Source organism: Octopus sinensis, linkage group LG5, assembly GCF_006345805.1.
Source record: "Octopus sinensis linkage group LG5, ASM634580v1, whole genome shotgun sequence".
Taxonomy (NCBI): Eukaryota; Metazoa; Mollusca; class Cephalopoda; order Octopoda; family Octopodidae; genus Octopus; species Octopus sinensis.
Window position 1 is genome coordinate 118,114,772 of NC_043001.1, and position 18,968 is coordinate 118,133,739.

Below are 18,968 nucleotides of genomic sequence, written 5' to 3' on the forward strand. Positions count from 1 at the left end.
CAATACAGAGTGAATAACTTAGTTAAACTAGATAACAGACGGATAATCACTAGAATTCAAGGAACTTCAATGTAGGCACCATTAGTAAGAGCGAATATTGTACAAGGCGCTTGAGTGTCCCTCGACAGGCTGCACACAGCAGTCGAATGACCCCCAAATAATACCAAATAAGAGATAGAATGATAACAGTTTGATTCTCAACGTTGAGATGAATATAATGTTGCAAATCTTACACGGATCTTTTCGCTTTGACCGGCAGATTTTTTAATAATTTCTTTGTAACTAAACACTTTTAAACTTCATATACTGGTAGAATGTGTTTATAAACATCTTTTTCTCTTGGCAAAAAGATCCTCTTACACAAATTAAGTCTATCACCACAGATGTATTGGATCTTTTCGGTTTGACCGGCAGATTTTTAGAATAATTTCCCCGTAGCTAAACACTTTTAAACTTCTTATACTTGTAGAATGTGTTTATAAAACATCTTTTTCTCTTGGCTTTATTGAGAAAATTCTATAGTTTGTAAGATATTTGTTGTTCTTTTTTCTTCAATTTCTGCAATTTCAACCAATCAATGACGTCTATTGAGGTGAAAACATTCTGTGCCGTATGAATATGTCCCTCGTTTAAGAAACAGATTGGGTTTATTTACATTTCTGAAGAAAAAAAGATACCCTTCCTCTCACCCCTAACCCTAACCCTAAAACAGATTGAAATGCAATAGATTGATACTAGGGTCATAATTATGGGTGACAATTTCATATGACACCGCTAGAAAAAACTGCCGTTCAAACCAAAAAGATCCGATGTATTCAGTTGAATTAATAGCCATTATTAGTTTCATGGATTTACACTAATGTCTTTTCCTTTTTATTGTTTTAATATGATAAATTGTAAATAATGTTCAAGGCGTTAATAATGAAAAAATCACAGTAAAACCATATAATCTGACTTGGCTGATTGTAAAATGAAAAAATATTTAGCATCTTTGATTGAGGCCTTCATTTAAGTCATTCTCAATGAAATGATTCTGGTTGTGATTTTGCTTCTATTAAAAGTTTCTAAGCACACATTCTTAATACCCTTTTGTTATTAATAAATGTTTTCCATTGACAAGGTCATTAGAGTGACTGACAAAATGCCTGCTATATTTGGTTACAGCTTATTACATTGGGTTCAAATAAAATATGAGTGAAGTTCTAGGTTGATTAAATATTCCTTAGAAGCAACCTAAATGTAAATGAAATTATAATAGAAGACTTGAACGGTTCTAAATATTTTAATGTTCGATTGTTTTCTCAGGTGGATGCGTAAAATGATGATTATCATAAAGACACAAGAAAATTAATAGAATATGATTTATATGTAGAACCAGTAGTGGAGAGCCTGAATTCAAAAGGCTGAAGAATCTCATCAGCTCAAAAACAGCTGATGTCTGGGGCACTCTTGTCTAAGTTTAAACAACTTGTTTTTGTCTAGTCAAACTTCATTGATCATATCTATGACCAAAGACATTCCAACCATGACCATCTTGTGACAACATTGCTAGGGATGGGTATGAGAACCAAGAGAAGTGAGCATTGAAGCCACTGGGGATGATTTTGGAATGGCAAGAAATGAGATATATGTTCTCAATGCAGAAGAGATATGGTTAAAGTGTTGTTGATAGTTCAAGGAACTTGGAAAGAAAAAAAGGGAGCAAGAAAGGAGACTCTGAGCTGTATTGCGGAGATACAGGTGAGAGAGGTAAATGAAGAGGATAGTGTAGTCTATGTATGCACAGATATCATCTTTTGAAGAGAAGCTTGAGTTGAGGATGTATTTTGAACAGCAGAGATGAATTGTAGATGGGACTTGAGGAATTTGCCTCTCAGAGAGAAATAAGGTACGTGGTTTGCATGTAGGATGTGGTGAATGAGACTTAGGTTGTAGAGTTGTAAAGAAGTTTTGAGATATTTTAGAATAGAAGAGGGTTTAGATCTACGTTTTGATATCTTAGAAAGTATAGAGAGTAAAGATGCATGTCTAGGTCACAGAACCTTCAGGTCAGAGGTCTACTCTGAATGTTTACAAATGAGTGAACTCAGCTAAATGTATGCAAGGGCCAGGGTGTGGTGCACCAACCTTTCAAACAAAAATGGTAGGAAGACCTTCAGTACCATATAAAAGTCAACGATATTGGGACAAGAACAACAGAAAAATAAAAGGAAAAATAAACCGCAACTGAATATCCACAGTTTACATTGAGTACACCTTGTGAAATTCCTACTTATTCCTTTTTGAACATTTATGAATATCAAGCATGGCCATTTCCTTGATTCAGCAGAGGCTTTTTTCTTACCTGCTAACAAAAAACTTACGAACACCAGCAATACGGTTCAAGTTCATTTTTATGCCCATAACCTCCACAAGATGCACATGCATATCAGTTTTTAAAAACAATTGTTTGCGACTGCTACCCACGACATTCAATACAGCTGCATTTTGGCATCTCATTTCGAGGAAAGTTGAAAGGCTACTTGCAATTTGGGTCTCAGCCATAGACCAGCATGTCTTGGAATATCTACAATTACATCCCTGAAATAAATTTTTGGAATTTACCATATAAAAATGACATTTGAAAAAATCGCATTTCTTTTGCAGTTCAGCGTACATTGTTTAATGTAGGATGAATGAGAAAGGAGTACTCAGGACATGTAGAGGATATGTCATTTTTTATTAAAACTGAAGCTGAGATCTTTCCTTGCAACATTAGTTTTACACCACTACTTTACCTGAAGATCTCAGTTGCATGAAACTCAAGTTGTGAGACAAGCTCTCAGCTTCAGTTTTAATAAATTAATACACATATATTAATTTATTAAAACTGAAGCTGAGAGCTTGTAAACAAACTAAAAGATTGCAGAGTTGCAGTAGTGTTTGAGGTGAAAGTGGGTGGCAAGTTTTCAGCCCTTAACCATGTAGAAGGTAATACAAACAGCCTGACCAACAATATAAGAAAGCACTTCATGAAATGGCTCTAGAAGTGCCAAAGAGAAAAGAAGTAAAAAGAAATCATGGGTCACTGATGACATCTTGAACCTATGTGACTTATGATGGGACCAGTGAAAGGCCAAACTAATAGGTCAAGAGGCAGGTCAGCAATACAAAGCTGTGAATAGGAAGGTTAAGAAGAAAATGAAGGAGGACAAAGAGAAATGGATAACAGACCAGTGCAAAATCATCAAAGCTGGGATTAAAAAGGGCAACAGCACGGTTGCTTATGAAACCCTCAAAATCCTAATGGAAACAAAGAAGCACACAACCATAATTATTGATGACAAAACAGGCCTGCTTCTCACAAATGAGATCGATATCATCAAAAGATTATCTGAATAGACCTTTACAATCACAATCTAAATCATGACATCAACTTGTCCAACCACAACAACAGAAAGAAAACTTGGAGACATTCCAATTCTCCATGATGAAGTTGAAGAGGAAGTGTGCATGCACAAAGATGGAAATCCCCAGGAGTGGATATCAACAGAGCTCCTAAAATATGGAAGGCCAAAGCTTATCAAGGTCCTAGCAATTACTTATCAGCAGAAGATGTGGGAGATGAAGTACTGGCCAAAGGAGTAGATCCAAACATTGATGATACCCATTCCCAAGAAAGGCAAGTTTTCTGCCAGAATTGTAGAACAATCAACCTAATTAGTTACCCCAGCAAAGTATTGTGCCATGAGTTCTGCTAAACAGAAGATGTCAGGATTTAGGCCTAGAAGGAGTTCTCTAGAGTAGATATTTAACACCAGGCTACTCTTCAACAAGCATCAGTAGTACCAGTCTGATTTCTATCACAACTTTGACTTCCAAAAAGGCATCTGATCATTTTTGGCACAATGGGTTGTAGAAAGTGGTGACGAATTACAACTCTGACAACAATCTCATTGAAGTAATACAAATGCTGTATAAAAACTTAAACAATGCAGTTCTGAACAACATCAGAAAATTCTTCAGGGCAACAGTGGATGTTCAACAAGGATGTCTCCTCTTTCAAGTACTTTTAAACATCTTACTAGAGAATATCACGCAGGAGACAAGTCAATCCTTCCACCTGTATTTTGCTGATGATATTGACTTGTTAGGAAGCAGTAAAGCAAACTCCAGATATTTTAAGCATCTCAGCAGAGATTCTTGACAGGCCAGGCTTTTGCTGTTTTTATATCCTTAATTACTTTATCTACCAAGCTACTGTCAATTCAGATAGCTGGTCCCTCTATTGGGTCCACATTAGTCAGACTCTCCTCCCATTCATTCTCTACATTTAGCAGCCTTTCATAGTGGCACTTACAAGCTTCTTTCTGTTCAGAATCATTAACTGCAAGTGAAACATCATCCATGCAAATACACTTCTCTCCTACATCATGATTTTTTTCTGACTTGCAATCCAAATCAGCTCAAGTCTCTGGTCCTCATGTCACAGAACATTAGCATCTGCTATCATCACTCCTTCATCATGGTGAATAGATAAGAGTGTATCCACCCTGATGAAGGAGGCACTTGAGTTTACCAACGTTTGTTTGCTTCCATTAGCAGCTGCAAATTTTTGATCAACTACAATGTAATGCCTTCCCTCCTCTAATTCTTTGAGTCTATGAAATCTGTGTAAGTTTGCTCTATAAAAAATATATATACGAGGTCTGATCAAGAAGTATCCAGACTGTTGCCATAGTAACACAACTAAAGCATGCAGAGTGAAACTGCTTGGCAAAAATTGACCTTGAACTCAGCTGTGCATGTACACTAAGTTTTAATGTTCTAATTCACTTCCATTGTTTACAGCAGTGCTTGGTAGGAAGGTGTGTAGCATGTGATCGTGGCATTGACCATGACAGAAAAAGTTGTCATGGCGATACCTGCTCAGAAGCCCGCACAAAGTTACAGAAAGTGTATAGAGAGGAGTGTATGAGCCACACGTAAGTGTATAAGTGCTTCAGACATTTCCAGGATGGTCAAAGAAAGATCGATATTGACAAACGTTCTGGGAGACCCACAGCCAGCAGAACTGAGAAAAACATCAGAGATGTGCGTGTAGCTCTCAGGGGAAATCCATGAGTTATCAGAGGATGTGCAGATTAGTTATGGTTCAGTTCAGTCCATTATCACTGAAGATTTGGGTATGAGACACATGTCTGCCAAGTATCTGTTTATTTGAATCATTGTCACTGTGTGTGTGTGAGTATATATATATATATATATATACTAGCAGTATCGCCCGGCGTTGCTCGGGTTTGTAAGGGAAATAAATGTATAAGCATTTTTAAAGAGTTACTTCCCTTATATAAACTGAGCAAAAATCATTAAAAATGCGCAAAAATGATGGTAAATTTTTTTTTAAATCATAGACTCATCGTAGACGCGCGCTAATACCCAGAAGGGCTCGATATGAATCACGACTATAAGATACCCGGTTTTGGTTACACTGCACCGCAAAATGTGGGAGTAGTTAGGAATCTAAATCGGAGTAGACAGACACACAACTTCTTTTTTATATATGAAGATATATATGCTAGCATGGAAGGTGAACTTTAAATGATGATGATGGTACCAAAAAAAAGAAAATTTGCTGCATTTCATGTAATAAGTTCAAATCAGCACAAAACATATCGTAAATATATTTATTCATTCAAAATACCATCATTAACAATAACATTTTCCTATTCATCAGGCAAAAATAATCAGGTTCTTTGAAAGAGAAAAGTGTTTGAAGTGTTGTTTCAACATCGTCCCTGCTTCTGAATGTTTTTTCCCTCATAAAGTGTTTAAGTAATAAGGTGAATAAGTGACAAATTGATGGTGATAGGGATGGTGAGAAAGAGTCTCTCAGCCAAATGAATTTATTGTCTCTTAGGTTATCTTTGCTAAATGAGGCCGACCATTATCATGGTGCAGGATAACTTTATATCTTTTGACTAGAGCGAGTTGGTTTTTGAACAAAACCTGACATTCAAGTCATTGACAATGAAGTTCTGCAGAGATGCTTTTCCCTTATTCCAATAATTTGAAGTGAACAATACCTATTGTTACAGAGATGTACTTGCATAGTGAGTGACTTGATCTGAGATCGTGTGCTGGAACGAAATCAATTGCAGCGTGGAAGGTGTTTATAAGCCATTTAAGAAACACACAAAACCGTTAGATTCACTTCAACATTTAAATTTTATTTGTCAAAATATTTACGTCGATTTGAGACTGCGACCTGTTCACTGACAAAACATTGTGCTGCATGTTCACTGTCCGTGAACAGGTCGCAGTCTCAAAGCGACGAAAATATTTTGACAAATTAATTTAAATGTTGAAGTGAATCTAACGGTTTTGTGTGTTTCTTAAATGACTTATAAACACCTTCCACGCTGCAATACCTATTGTATTCCACCAAATACAGAGTAAAATTTTCTTTGGGTATTGGAACTAGATTTTCATTTGGTGAAAACCACTGCTTCTTGTATTTATTGTTGGGATAAACTATCCATTTCTCATCACCTGTTACAATTTGATTAAGAAAGTATTTCTTCAATCTTGATTAGCAATTTATTAAATACACTGCTTTATTCTCAGGGAAAGATCATGAGGTACTCATCTACCTTCCTTATACATGCTCCCAACCTGTTTGAGATGATCTTCCACAAGGTTTATTAAGCTCCCTGGTTTTTTGACACAGATCGCCTTCAATTCCTGTTTTCACGGGGTCATTATTGAGAACGGTAGGTATTTCTGATTGATAGCCATACAAAAGATTGCAATCACCATTTTTGAATTAGTCAAATTATCTTTGGCATTTCCAAATGCTCACACCATCAGGATATATAAGTACATATGTTTTTCCTTGAATGCGTTAACCTTACAAAATTCATTTAGCATGCAATACCAAATATGCAGCTCACTAAAGTCCTTGTTTTCCATGGGTTATCAGACAGAGTATACAAACACACAGTACATGTCCACATTATGTTTGGTAATTAACATCATGCTGATTGTTTGATTGCAAGAACACCTTTTATTGGCTTGAAAACTATTTGTGATATGATAGCAGACTATTTGCTTGAACATATGGTATTACTGCTTAACAGCACTCCTAATACATGCATGTGTGTGCGTGCGTGCACGCGCATATAGTGCAGTATTTAGGGTATAACATATAACCAATCTTTAGATCTCCATGAGTTTCTTTAGTTTGAAAGATTTGTCTGTGAAGAGAAATCCAAGAGTATTTTGTAGTTGTTCTCTGTCAATATTAAAAACAGAATAAACGTAGAAAAATAAAAGTGGGAATATATTCATAATTTGTTATATCCTTACACATGTTTCACTAAAGAAAAGATCATTTATACAAAAGATATACCTTACAATCAGATAACATCATGAAGTCAGAGAGACTTTCTTGAATCAATTCTTATCCAGATTTACTGTCCTCCGAGACAGGTCAAAGGACATATTTCACACATCTAACTCAGCATTAGCATGGTTTCTGCAGCTGGATGCCCTTTCTAACACTAACCACTTGAAAGAATATTCTGGATGAATCTTATGAGATCACTTTGAATGTCACAAAACTGAAGAGTGCTCACTACTCTAAGAAGGAGAATAGAGAGAGAAAATAATGACAAAAGCTGAGCTTAGTGTGAGAGAAGCAAAAATGTATGTATCTTCTTGCCAATAGAAAATGAGCTGGTTTCTAACCTAGTTCAGGAATTTCAGCAACATCAATAGGGTATTTGTGCATGTTTCTATGTACTTGTGCAATATTTGGATTCAGTGCACATGCAGATTTGTATGTTCTGTTTTATTATCATGCATATGGTTAAATGTCTAGACATGTGCATATGCTCTTAAATGCTAAACTTTTGGAAAATTTTACAAATCCTGACAGTTCCACTAATGAATTGTATTTGTAATCTTCTAATTAGCTTCCTTCTTTCTAATTTTGAGAAACCCAATTTCTTGATATTGGTGCTGAGGCTGCTTGTTACCTTTCCTGATGCCCAAATAATAACAGATATAAATCTGGACTTGTAAAGTACCTGTACATTTCTCAATAGTTCAGCATAGGTGTTTTTGTTTTGGCTGATCTTTACCTTTATGTTGACATCTGCCGAGCAACTAATTTCCACGACTGTACAAAGTTTCTCCATCCTGTCACGTGGGTCTTTATTGCTTTGGCCACAATGTTATCATCATTGTAAAGTGTTTTTGTTATATCATATCTCATCAGCAGATAATAAAACAATGACATTTTTGTGTGGGTGATATCTTTGGTATTAACTCCACAAAGTCTGCATTGGTTATCACCTTTTGGTGTTTTCCAGCATCTCTGCCCCTTTTTGTGCATTAGGAATTTGGTTGCTATTTTCTGTTCATAGATTGCATATACAACATATGTATGTATGTTTTTGCAAATACATATACAGATATATTCATACAAAAAACACAAAGACATTTTTACTTATAAAGATAATATATTCTAACAACAAAAAATACATTTTGTAAACCCTTTGCATAAACCAGAATCAATTATAAGTGTGTGTAAATATTAATACGTGATTGTTATTCAAATATGATGTCAAATGATATAATAAAATTAGTGTATAATCTTCCAGTTAGTCTTAGCAATTAATTTTAACAACATAATTAACAACTGAAACAAACATCAATTCAAATGAGGAGATGATATGGATTGTATAAAAATTAAAACATAAACAACATATGAAACAAAAATCAGATTTGATATGCTTTTAAATTCAAATTGCAAAGATACTATTGATATTTTCTGTAATAAAATTACTTTCAATATATTTTTTTTAAAGTTTTTAATCAAATTTTCTTTTATTTTTCACTTGGGAATAGGTGATAGAGCCTTTATGACAAATTTCCACCTCATAATAATTTGTTTATAATTTTTTTTTTAAATTTACAACTAAAAGTAGATTCTACAGTAGGTTTTTCACAAACATGGGCCAAAGAAAACCAGTTTGTCTTTTATGTCTAGAGGGATGTAAGATGAAAATTAATTTTGCAATTTGTTGAGAAAGATAAACAAGTATTCGAAATACTCCAGTGCTACTAAAATGCATGGGGCGTTCTATCTGGAACTATATTGTGATTATATAAAATTGGTTAAAATACAATGCTGGATATATTTTTATTATTACTTTTTTTCTTTTGCAGGGAAGGAGAAATATCAGCAATATTATTAAAATTATCAAGGGTCTACAATACTAAAAAAAAAACATGTCACAAAATATTATTCTATAAAATCAAAATATTTTTTTCTGCAAAGTTTTAACATCAAACTCAGATTTGCTATTTACATGGAGTGTAAATTTTTGAAATGGTTCTGTACTTGCAGATCACAGATAGCAAACATTGTACTGAACAAAATTTATCCAGCTACAAAGTTACATACAAGTTTTGCACACACACACACACAAACACAAACACATTATGTTTATATATACATTCACATACACACACAATGGCATGTATTGTGCATACATACAAGTATATGCATGCATATATAAAAACACCCAAGTTTCATGCATCTCTTATTTCTGATTGCTTTCAGATAAAATTCAAAATAACAGTTACAAAATTCAGATTTTGTAACTAACAACCCTATTGAGAAACTAGCTACAAGTTATATATATATATACACACACACACATCATTGCCCAATTTCAACAGAAGATATTTAATTCTCTTCCTTGGTTTCTGGGCAAAATCAGCCGAAAATTGCCGATAATTGTAAGAGATTTGTTTGATGAAAACATAGCCAGTGAATAGCAAGTATAGGGAGGCTGCTTTTTAAAACTCTAAGAAGGAAGAATGCTAACATTCCTTGTGCTGGAAAGAACACAACTTCATGATTATTTTTTTAAGCAGTGCTACCTATGCAAAAGGAATAAATGGTATATATTTAACATTAATATTTATAGTGCTGGTTTTATATTATACATAACATCTAAATGAATATTGATCTTAAATAAATTAAAAGAAAAACTTACTCTTCCTAATAACAGTCCACAAGTTAGTAAATCATTATGTGTGTGTGTGTGCGCGCGTGCACCTGTGTGCACGCATGCATGTGTGTTTGTGCCACAATTGCCTGTTTATATGTTTCTGTGTATCACTTCCAGCACAAACTATCCCTTATCACCTTATTTGGCAAGTGAAGCAAGACATCATATTTGGTGTCAAAAAATCATTTGTTCATAAATATTTTTAACAAGTTTTTTCTCCCCTTTTCAAAAACTCAGAACAAAACGATATAATAATTGAAATATAAAAATAATTGAAAAATTATTGCACTCAATCTTCATCTCTAACTTGGACATTTTTCACACAGTACTGAAAGCAAAGTGCAAATTAAACAGTTGAGAAAAAGAGAAGAATCAAGGGAAACTTTTAATTTTATAACAGTAAGAGAAAATCATCAAAAAAGAATGTTTGCAAGAGCCATCATTTGCTTCTGATATCAGTACATCAGGAATAGTATAAAATATAGGCAGAAATTGTTGATTAGGTTTCGTATACAATTTGAACAATGCTTCATAGAATTCAACGTTTTTCACTCATCATCTAATTAAGAAATATTCATGAATTCAACATCAAAGTTTTCAGATTAAGAGCAAGACGATAACAATCATGACCAAAGGATATCATAGATATTTTCTTATTGTTTCAAAATAACAATAATGAAATTATTGTATACAGTGCTCAGGTGCACCACAACTTGTCAGAAAGTGCATATAATAAAACTAAAACTATATTTATTTCAAATAGGTTTTTACAACCCCTAATTGTATCTTGATTGTATAAACCATTTTCAGCCTTCTGTTTCCTTTTCACTCAAAATGTTTTAAGATCCCTTTTCTCATGTCCATACATTTTGCTTTGTTTTTGTCTTTTTTGCTGAATTTGACAAAATATTTTAGAAGTAAATAAAAGGTCTTAAAAGTTTATATCCCAAAATCTAAGATGGAAAAACCAAACAAATTTTATTTTAAAAAATTGGACAAGATTCATAAGCTGTCTTTAATTATCTTTCATAAATGATATTTATAGTTTAATTAGAGTGAGTAAATTCAATTCTATTTTTAGAAAAGGTATACTAAATGAATTATATATAAGAAGTGTGATGAACTAAGGTAAGGAAATGTGGCTTGCAAATATGGAAGATCTGATGCAATTAGAATGGAATACATAGATTATAATCAGTTAGGACATGTGATATTAACTTAGAATTGAGAAAATGACTCAGTACTGAAGATAGTTATTAATTTAAACATGAGACATAGCTACACTAGTATGGACATATGGGAATCTTATGAAACTAGTAAGGTGAAAAAGATTCATTAAGTGACAATTAAAGGTAACCATGACAAAAACAGCCCAAGAAACACTTAGGGCAAATGAAATACATCACATCTGAGAATGGTAAGCACTCTCAGACAAGATGGCAGTTGATGCAGTTCCAATTTCATGCAAAAGTCATTTCAATACACTTCCACCATTCTCACAGGAAAGGCTTAAACGTAACATCATATTTGCTCCTTTTTAAAACATAACTCCATAAATCTAGTCAATAGGAATAACATATTAATATAATATTTTGTTATTTTTAGCCCTCCATAATTAATTTTTAATTTTCTATGGCGAAGTTAATTGTAGATCTTGCCAAAACTATATTTATCTGTATCAAGGGTGGGGAGAAGGGAGATAAAAAAAGAGTATGCAAAGTAAAAACTTACAATTTGCTAAACTGTTAAGCTACTTATTCCTTTTGATACCAATCCAAGCTGCATGGGACCACCTCTATTTCTATTATATATATCTATCTATGCATATATATATATATATATATATATATATATATACATTGTTTTGATGAGATTGTATTAAAATTAAAACATTCCACCATTTTAACTTAATTGGAACAGATAAGTGGTGTATTTTGTTAAGAACATGGTCATAAAAGATATTTAAACTGATAAAGTTTCAATGCCTTGATGACTGCTTTTGGTTTCCTCAAACAACTTTTAATCCACTAAGTATAAAAGAATTACATAAACATTTGGTAAAAGATAATCAGCTTTCTTTCATAATGTTAATAAGCATTATCATTTTCTAAATTTTCCGAAGATATAAGTATTTTAAAAAATTGTATTTAAAACACACATTCATACTCCTGTCAATGGCTGTCCACCATTCAAGGGATCTTTTCATTTTTTTAACCTAATATATTATGAGTGATTATTCATAGCTACGTTTGCATTTGAAGTACTTCATAAAAAAGACTTCTTTTCATATTTCTTGATGTTTATAAATTGAACATCACACACACACACATTCATACAAACATTACCATTTTCCACAATTGTGAATATCTAGTAGATTTGCACACTAATCTTTCCTTTTTCCATTCTCCCCATTTTTCTTATACTGTTGCTCTTGCATTTTGAAGGAGGTGTGTAGGGACATCAACAAAGTTTAGAAAGAAAAAAACACTACTTTATAAAAACAATCTTTTAAGGTAATAGACACTTTGTATATTCAATTCTTTATATTTCTACATCTGTAGCACATAAGGTAAACATTACACTCTCAATACAACAAAGTAATTACCACAATGAGGTGTTGTAAATATGGGAGTATTTATTTGTGTTTATGTCATGTTTGAGATCATCATTAAATTTAGGTTAAGATTTATAAAATAACAATAAAAACAATTTTAAAAACAATGTTTGTGCGTTTACATGTTTTTAAAAAAAATCGAATTTCTAAACAGGCTGATTCTTTAATAAGATCAGATTCACGACTTAATTTTCATTCTACTTCCATTATCATTGAGAGAGATTTTAGCCCAACATAAACAAACATGCATATATACAAATACATTACATACAAAATTATATATATATATATATGCAAATACACATATATATCTAAATACCCATGCATACACACACACACACATCTATGCTTATATGCTCTTTTGCTCTCTCTCTCTCTCTCTCTCTCTCTCTATATATATATATATATAATATATATATATATATAATATATATATATATATATATATATATATATATATATCTATATATATAGAAAGAGAGAGAGAGAGAGAGAGAGATGTGGGTGCACAAAACAGTATTGATTGAAATATGTGTGTAGATACTTAACATGTTCATGCATACCTGGATGTGGAAAGACCTTCACTGTAGAAATTGTTTCAGGAGAAAAGGCATCACTGGGTTAATTCTGACATCATTCAGAGTCCTGTAATGTTTTAACACACAGTCTATACGGAGAATTGTTCTCCTGAGAGAATTTTCACAACAAAGTCTTTCCACATCCATGTGTACATGAAAGAGTTAAATATAACTGTACACACACACACACAAATTAAATGGTTCTTGAATCATTACAAATTTTTATTAAGAGTCTCTTGTTGATGATCAGAAGCTCACCAACAAAACTCACACTAATGAATTGTGAAAATTCAGTTTTCTTTAAATAATTTATAACCCACTCATATTATTGAATACTCTTTTTCTATCCTTTATATATTCATACAAACACATGCACAATTTCATTATTAGTGTTAAGTGTAAGAAATAAGAAATATGTACTAAGTAAACAACTTAGTATAGTAGGTAACATAGCTGGCAATCAATCACAAATTCTCCAGTTTCAATCTCAGCATTTCCCCACAACTATCATTAGTCAACATGGAGTAAAAGGTTAAAGAAAATTGTCAACTGAACATCTCGCTATATCTTCAATGTAACTACATCCATACAATCATTTCATGTCATATCAAAACAATAAAGTATTTCAATTCTTCCCCTCATGAACCTGTATGGCTGGCTTTATTTGGCGCCGGTATCATGGCCCTTAGGAAGATGAAGATAAACTTCCCTTTGGAAAGGGCATCTGTCTATTACCTGTAACATTCCCAGACACTCTGGTAGCTACTCCAGACAGAATTAAGTCTTCTTCCTAGGGGATCATCAAAGCACATAAAGATTTTAACATAAAAAATTATGAGTTAGAATCCACTCATAAAACCCACCTCTAGCATTAAAATCTTTCTGATTTTAATTAGTTTTTTAAAAAATATTTAAAAAAATTTTTTCTTCATAATAATTTTAACAAGAATTAGATTTTGCTAATATTACAACAATTTTTCAAATTTGTTTCCATTAAAAAAAAAGGTCAATACAACTGATAAACAAAATTTTAAAGATTATCAAAATATAATTAACTCAACATTTTTTGATTAGATAAACATAACAATTATTAATCAAATAGTTCAGCACATAAAAAAAAACCCCTTAAATTAAATTCAGGATATAAATATTTACAAAACTGTTACAAGTGTTCTGTTCTAAAATTTCCATCTAAAAGTTAATTCCATTTTTGCAAAGAAAGGCTCATATCTTCATTACTTTATCAGAAATATCATTAATATTACTATATTAGTAGTCAATCATGTACAAGAAGTATATGTTGGTATAGTTTATAAAGCTTGAAATTACTTCCAGAAAGTGGCAAAGGTTGTAGATACAATGTCTTGTGAGTGACCAGATGTCTATTATGTATTATTATTAGAAGCAGAAGAGAGAGAGAGAGAGGGGGGGAGGAAGAGGGAGAGGGAGAGCTCCCTATTAGTTCCACATTGTACTTTATTCTAGAATGTAGTTTTACTCAAGCAACTAGGTGGATACTATTACATATTTCTTTCAGTGGTGTAAGAATAAAAGCAAGGAAGAATTCTACTCAAGTCATAATTTATCTGGTTCTCTTTAACATATATTTTCAGATTAACAATTACAACTGGCAAGTTTTTCAAGATGTATAAAAAAGAAAAAAAAGAAAATACTTCCTAACTTATGTTATGTTGACAAGTAATTCATGTAGGTCTCAGCTTTGAATACACTTTAAAAAAGGTAAAAATGAAGGTAAATAAAGTAATTGTTTCAAGTTCATTTGAAAAATGTAAATCATGAATAAACCCAATGTAAAACTTAATTTTCATGATAAAAATGTAACCCCTATATTTTTAGATGGCTCACAGTCCTTTTTACTCGTCATCCAAAAGGATTTTTGCAATCCAGAGAAGTGATTTTTCTTTGTTTTGTAATGGCAAGATTTAAATTCTGAGAGCTGTTAGCCTAATTCTTATATATATATATATATATATATATTTTACAGAGATGTACTTGCATAGCAAGTGACTTGATCTGAGATCGTGTGCTGAAACAAAAACAATTGCAGCATGGAAGATGTTTATAAGCCATTTAAGATCACACACACAAAAAAAAAAACGTTAGATTCACTTCAACATTTAAATTTAATTTGTGTAAAAATATTTTCGTTGCTTTGAAACTATGACCAGTTCACTGACAAAACGTTATGCAGCACAAAGTTTTGTCAGTGACAAAAATATTTTGACACAAATTAAATTTAAATGCTGAAGTGAATCTAACAGTTTTTGTGTGTTCTTAAATGGCTTATAAACATCTTCCACATTGCAATTGTGTATATATATGTGTATATATATGTATATATATATATATATATATATATATAATATATATATATATATTTTACAGAGATGTACTTGCATAGCAAGTGACTTGATCTGAGATCGTGTGCTGAAACAAAAACAATTGCAGCATGGAAGATGTTTATAAGCCATTTAAGATCACACACACAAAAAAAAAACATTAGATTCACTTCAACATTTAAATTTAATTTGTGTAAAAATATTTTCGTTGCTTTGAAACTATGACCAGTTCACTGACAAAACGTTATGCAGCACAAAGTTTTGTCAGTGACAAAAATATTTTGACACAAATTAAATTTAAATGCTGAAGTGAATCTAACAGTTTTTGTGTGTTCTTAAATGGCTTATAAACATCTTCCACATTGCAATTGTGTATATATATGTGTATATATATGTATATATATATATATATATATATATATATATATTATATATATATATATATGATAAAATAAAAATTAAGTGAATTGCTACAGATCTCATCTACTCTATGTAGATTTGTCTGAAAACAGAGCATAGCAACTAGTTAAACATCAACTCACAACCCATGTGCAAACAAGAACACTGCCTTATTGACATGTCCATTTCAACTCCACAATTAAAATATTTGCTATACTGTAAAGAAGTATAGAAAAATATAGGCAAAAAAATAAATCAAAGTATGTTTTTATGTCATATTCCAGTAGCAAAAAAATTCTAATTTACATAGAGTATGGCACTATAAAAGAAAAGATAGATAGTACTAAGACTTGCTTTGAATATATTTTCTTCAGTGAGAGTTTTCTTTAGAAGAGTACACAATATTCAATAATTTTTAGAGAATGATTATTATTAATTCATTACTAAAAAAGTTTTCATTTAATGTTTTTACATTCATTTTCTCACCTTGACACAGTTTAACTCCTGCCAATATTTCAAATAATTTTTAAAAGAAATCATTTATATTTATATGGTCTTCCAAACTCCAGTTACACAATACAAAGTGCTTCATTTTCTTTTTCGGTAATTTAACTAAAACAGTAGGTTTTGATTTAGAAGGAAATACAATGCTTATGGTAGATACTAAAACTATTAGCAATGAGCCAATAACCTAAATTTTTTAAAATTCAGACATGCATCTCACTAATTACTTTTTATACGATAGCTTGTATTACATATTCCATAAATAATATTTAATTTATTATACAACACAGTATTCATCTACAAAATCCTACATACTTCTAGTCATCTAAGAATGATAAGATCTGCAGTAACAGTTAGACTTATGCTTCACTAAGGAGGTCCAATAAGACCAAAATATGTCCGGAGTTACCACTGTACTGCTAAAGATCAGAATCACTCCTCACTGCATCTATATTTAGTTAAGATTTTTGGGGTTATCTCCCATGTCCTTTTGATTAGAGTTCATCATTTAGAAAATGATTGTTCTCTTTACTAAAGGATGTAATTGTAATTAATTAAAATTTCTTGGCTTACAACATGAAATATGTCAGCACTCCTTTTACTTATAATACCCATTATGATACATGACTTGGCAGAGATGGAGACATATGAGTTACATAAGTCTTCAAAGACCTGAGGGTTCCATCAGAGCCAGTGCTTACCATAGGTTTCATGGAGTGCAACTAAGGTGAGAGACCACTACCTTTCTACAGGCAATCAGTCAATCACAGGTAACATTCTCAGTTATCTGGTACATAATCCTGTTTGCTAGGTCAACTGTGGTACAGAGTATAGAGCACTTTGCCTAGAAAATTCAGAGTAAAATACCTAGAAAATATGTAAGCTTCACTGAATTTGTTAAAACATGCTATCCAGTCAATGTGAGGGTTTAGCTATAAAGCATGACAATCCCACAGCAACAATAAACATATTTTAGACTTAATTGTGTTTCTATAAATAGTTACAATTTTGCATCAAGATAAATGATTAATAATGCATCACTATGTCAACAATTTTCATGAAAAATATAAAGATTTGTTTGATCAATATAGCATTTTTGTAAAAACAGAAAAAAATCAGGTTGACTATCCAAAAAGGTTGTTCCATCAATATTTCTCAATGCCAGTATATAGTGTTCAATAAATATTACAGGAAGAAAAGATATCAGCCTGATGCAGACTGCTGTCAGCTATGAAGATGAGATTATTAATTGAATTTGTTTATCTCTGAACTATTACATTTGCAATAATACATGAAAATTGGTCTTACTTCTCCACATGACTTGGATAAAAGAAGTAATGTAATTTTGCAGCAAAGTACAGAGATTTTGAAAGGACAGAATGAATCCAGCTGTGAACACCATTATTTCTGTTGTCTTTTATAAGATATTAGAGTTAATATTGATTTCTAATTGAGGCACAAGACCAGCAATTTTGGCAGGAGGTGAACTGTCATTTACATCAACCCTTGACTGGTACTGTATTTTAATAATCTCAAAAGAATGAACGACCACAGCAGGGTTTGAACACAGAATGTAAAGGGTTAAAACTAAATACTACAAAGCACTTTGTCTGATACTCTATCAATACCAATAAATCACCCTTGCTAGGTTAATAATGCAAATTAGTGACAACAGCAATTTCCTGCATTAGTACACAGTAGATATGGGGGTTTAAGAATGACATTTTTTTTTTGTAGATCCTTTTGCATATAGAAAAAAAGCAGGAATGCTCATTTTACGTACTGACCACTCCTGTATAGAAATTCTGAGCGTTGTCATGAGTAACACCCTCCCTTTCCTCTGGGAGAAGTTAATAAAAGTTGATGACGATACACAATAAATAATTAAATAAACAAATTAAAAATATTAACTAAATAATCTTCAGCTTATTCCTAGGATAAGTAAGGGATACATTTGTGTGTAAATATACACATGTGTGCAAGTGTATTTTTACACACATACACACACACTGTTCATTCGTTTCATTTAACACTTTTCCAGACTAGCATCACTTAAATAGAAATACTGAAATATGATTTTTATGGTTGGCGCACTTCTTGTAAAAGACTGTTACCTGATTTTCAAGTAAGAGATTTTGAAATCCAGAGGAATTTGAAGGCAGAGATAACCAATATTTTTGTTGAAAGGAAACATCAACAAACTCCATGACTTACAGTGCAACCACAAATGATGATATCTCTGTTTGACACCATCCATACACTCACACATAAAATAAGCTTCTTACAGTTTCTGTCTATCAAATTTCCTCATAAGGCATTGGTTTCCCTTGGGCTATGGTTGAAGACACTTCCTCAAGGTGTCACATAGTGGGACTGAATCCAAAGCCACATGGTTGAGAAGTGAACATGTGTGGGTGTCTCTGTGTGTGTATATAGGTAGGTATTATAG

General features: G+C 32.2%; 1 protein-coding gene across 1 annotated transcript in view; it reads right to left on the bottom strand.

The window, feature by feature from the left end:
• Positions 1 to 18,609: 18,609 nt before the first annotated feature.
• Positions 18,610 to 18,968, bottom strand: part of LOC115211891 (alpha-L-fucosidase) — a 46,660-nt gene continuing 46,301 nt past the window's right edge. Inside the window, exon 8 of the mRNA XM_029780636.2 lies at positions 18,610 to 18,968. This exon is cut by the window's right edge and continues 741 nt beyond it. The gene's annotated coding sequence lies outside the window, so the exon portion shown is untranslated.